Genomic DNA, 4,732 nt, shown 5'->3' on the forward strand with positions numbered 1-4,732 from the left:
AACCACTGAGCAGATTACATGAAAATTAGCATGTAAGTACTTTGGGCTGACATGAAATGATTGTGCGCATCTTGGGTCAGTATCTTGGACTTGCTATTTTTCATGAATTTTTTTGTAATTTTCTCCCATTTTTGGTCAAAAAATCTCCTGCTCTGAAACCACAAGTCCGATTGATTTGAAACTTGGTATGGAAGTGCATAGGAGTGACCTTTCCCAAATTTGGGCAAATCGTGGTGAAATTTGCATATTTTTAGTTTACACGTCCATAGACTCCCATGTATAAGGCAGATCTCCATAGACTCCCATGTATAAGGCCACAAAAAATAAAAATTTAGTTTCTCATCGTATTCATATTGCAAAAAGGATGCAGTGACACAATTTTTAGTCCCCACGGATGAAGTCCAGTGAGCTTATAGATTGGGTCATGTCCGTCTGTTCGTCCATCCGTGAGTCCATCCGTTCACGCAGATATCTCGGATATTTTGACAAAATGTCATGTGACCTTGATGACCTTTGATCTCAAATATACATATTTGTCCATAACTCAGTAACCACAAGTGCTACCACCCTTCATATATGGTATGATGGGACAGCTTATGACGCCACAAATTGTACCTCATTAATTATGCACATATCTAATTTTGAGCGAGCCAATAGAGCTAGAGGTCTGATTTTTGGTATATAGGGATAACTTAGCAAAACAATTTTTTTGACAAAATGTCACGTGAGCTCGGTGACCTTTGACCTCAAATGTACATATTTGTCCATAACTCAGTAACCACAAGTGCTACAGCCTTCATGTATGGTATGATGGGACACCCTATGACGCCACATATTGTACCTCATTACTTATGCACATATCTAATTTTGAGCGAGCCAATAGAGCTAGAGGTCTGATTTTTGGTATATAGGGATAACTTAGCAATACAATTTTTTTGACAAAATGTCACGTGACCTTGGTGACCTTTGACCTCAAATATACATATTTGTCCATAACTCGGTAACCACAAGTGCTACTCCCTTCATGTATGGTATGATGGGACAGCTTATGACGCCACATATTGTACCTCATTAATATGCACATATCTAATTTTGAGCGAGCCAATAGAGCTAGAGGTCTGATTTTTGGTATATAGGGATAACTTAGCAAAACAATTTTTTGACAAAATGTCACGTGACCTCGGTGACCTTTGACCTCAAATATACATATTTTTCCATAACTCGGTAACCACAAGTGCTACACCCTTCATGTTTGGTATGATTGGACACCTTATGACGCCACATACTGTACCTCAATAATTATGTGCATATCTCATTCTGAGCGAGCCAATAGAGCTGGATGTCTGATTTTTGGTATATAGGGATAACTATAGGAGAGAAATTTTTTGACCAAAGTCATGTGATCTCGATGACCTTTTACCTAAAATATATGTTTATGTCAATAAATAAGTAACCACAAGTGCTATGTCCTTTGTATTTAGTAGGATGGGAGACCTTATGACAACACACGCTTTACCTCATTAATTATGTACACATCTAATTCTGGCAAGCGAATAGAGCTAGAGATTGATTTTTTGGCATATAGGGATTAATTAGCAATATAATTTTTTTTCCAAAATGTCATGTGACCTCGATGACCTTTGACCTGATTATACATATATATGCATATTTCAGTAACCACAAGTTCTATACCCGCAATTTTGATAGGATATTAGACCTTAAGATGTCACATCTTGTACCTCATTTATAATGCGCATATGTATTTCTTGGCTGGCCAATACTGCTAGAGGTCTGATCTTTTTTCCCGATTTAGAACCATAACTTAGACATGCCTCATGTGTTTCAAATTGGGAACAACGACATAGACCTATGTGCCCATAGATCTCAACATATACACTCCAGTGATACTTCTTAATGACCACATTTTCCTGCCCCATCAAGACTAATACTCCTATTACAAGTGGGGACTATGTCATTGTAAATGACTTGTTGAGTTAATGGTTGTATCACAGTATTCGATATATCTAATTCTGTATTTTTTCCATTTTATATTCTGAATAATTACATTAAACATATTTCACTGTCTCCAGTACATTTCATTTAAGTATTTTCACTTCATGCACTTTATCCCTTTCACACATGTTCAAATATCTGACCAGAGAACAAACACTAAATAGTCCAGGATGGGAGCTACAGTGTCATTGACGCTATTTTTCATGTGCAGAGCCATAACTCAGACATGTTTCAACCGATTTTATTCAAAGTTGGTACAAGGACAATGACCAATGTCATAGATATGCATGTCAATTTGTTTTGTAATACGATCCAATATGGCTGCCAGGCAGCCATTTTATTACAATTTTTTCATGTACAAAGCTATAACTCAGACATGTTTTAACCGATTTTATTCAAAATTGGTACAAGGACATTGACCAATGTCATAGATATGCACGTCAATTTGTTTTGTGATAAGATCCAATATGGCTGCCTTGTGGCCATTTTGTTACAATTTTTTCGGGTACAGAGCCAGAAATTGGACATGTATCAAGCGAATTTATTCAAAGTAGGTACAAGGAGATTGACTAATGTCATACGTATGCACCTCAATTTGTTTTGTGATACAATCCAATATGGCTGTCGTGCAGCCATTTTTTATTATTTCTTTCATGTACAAAGCCATAAATCAGGCATATCTCAACAGATTTTATTCAAAGTTGGTACAAGGACATTAACCTATGTCATACATATGTATGTCAATTTGTTTCATGATATGATCCAATATTGCTGCATGGCAGCCATTTTGTTACAATTTTTTCATGTCCTTAGCCAAAACTCTGGCATGTCTGAACCGATTTTATTCAGCGATGTTATTCAAATTAGTACAAGGACATTGACCTATGTCATACATATGCACATTGATTTGTTTTGTGATACGATCCAATATGGCTGCCGTGTGGCCATTTTTGTACGATTTTTTCATGACCAGAACCATAACTCAGACATGTATCAAGGGAATTTATTCAAAGTTGGTACAAGGACATTGACTTATGTTAAACATATGTACGTCGATTGGTTTCATGATATGGTTCAATATGGCCACATGGTGGCAATGTTGTTATGGTCTGTTTTCATGTCGAGAGCCATAACTCTGTCAAGTCTCGACTGATTTTATTCAAAGTTGGTACATGGACATTGACTTATGTCATACATATATGTGTTGATTTTTTAAACAGTAAGATCAAATATCTCTGCGTGGCAGCGATTGTGTTACGATTTTCTTATTTACAGAACCATAACTCAGACATATTTCCACCAGTATCATTCAAAGATGGAACAAAGACATTGACCTATTTCATACATATGCTCGTCAATTTGTTGCACGTCATGTAGCAGTATCAGGTCAATTATTGAAGTTTCGTAATTAGGCTGATATGTCAAGAAATACAGCATCAAATTTCATGAAACTTCGTACAGATGTTAAGCTCACATTGCTTGAACATTGAAAAAGACATTTATCAGTGTCATTTTAATTAATTTGTAATCGCATATGTAATGAACTTTTTCTAATTAGAGTGATATATCCACAAATACAACGTCAAATTCCGATGAAACTTGATACAGATGTTGATCTCATAGTGTTGTAAATACTGCATCGAATCAAACTTTATGAAATATGGTACCGGTGATTATCTGTTAGTGTTAGGATAGTATGCAAAAATGTTTTGCAACATCCTGTTGATTAATTCCTAGTTGACTCATTTAATGACTTTTAGGATGGTGGCCTACATAGATTTTATGTTTTCATCACCATGGAACTCATTCTTGGCCATTGAGCGCCATCTGTATCAAAGTATTCTTATCACAGACCTAATTAATGAAGAGGACTCTATCCTCTCTGAGGACTTGTAATCAAAGTACCCATAAACAAGTCAGGACTGTGTCATCAACAGTGACTTGTTCTGTGAACTTCTGTCATCCTGTAAGTCTTTTTGTCTTCCTGTTAGTTTATCCAAGCTGATACAGTCTGTGCTCCAGGTGATTATTTTGTCATTTTGATTGTTTTGCTTTTAGGCCTGTCTTTGTGATAAGTATTCAATCATAAGTATGATAGTCTTATCAGATCATATATAGTCATTGTTTGTGTCAGTGCTTGATAGTGATGTTTTCAGGCTTCTGTCAGTCTTTCTGTCTCTCTGTCTATCCATTTCTCTGTCTGGCAGGCAGGTGTACAGCCAACATGCCTGATCACCAGCAGAATAATTAAGCTAGCTTTCATAAAGCTGTTAAACAAATTCACGGCAAGCAATGTGTGTAACAAGATTTTTTTGCTCAGAGTAGCACACAAAATGACCAGTAGTTTTTATTTATTAATACAAGCAATAGTTATCCATATAGAGTGAAATTGGGTAAATGATCACTGTAAGCCAAAAAATGGAAATTTTAACCACAGTATCTTCACTCAAACACGATTGGAACTAATTTGGGAGAAGAGGATATTGTAGTAATGTTGGTTTAATCAGCAAATTTAATAAGCTCATCTACTTCTCTGTTTTTCACAGTTGTTTTTATTTTTTATTTGTAATGTTGCAATTTTCAGCTACAGGACACCAAACACTTTTCATAAATATGAAAGGTCCCATGCTCCCAAATCATAGTTCCAATCATGTTATCAGTTTTTCATTAGGTAGTATGCGCCTCAAAAGTGAAAGACTTAAACTTTCCCTCAAACTTT

The sequence above is a fragment of the Ptychodera flava genome, chromosome 16 (assembly GCF_041260155.1).
Source record: "Ptychodera flava strain L36383 chromosome 16, AS_Pfla_20210202, whole genome shotgun sequence".
In the NCBI taxonomy this organism is placed as follows: domain Eukaryota; kingdom Metazoa; phylum Hemichordata; class Enteropneusta; family Ptychoderidae; genus Ptychodera; species Ptychodera flava.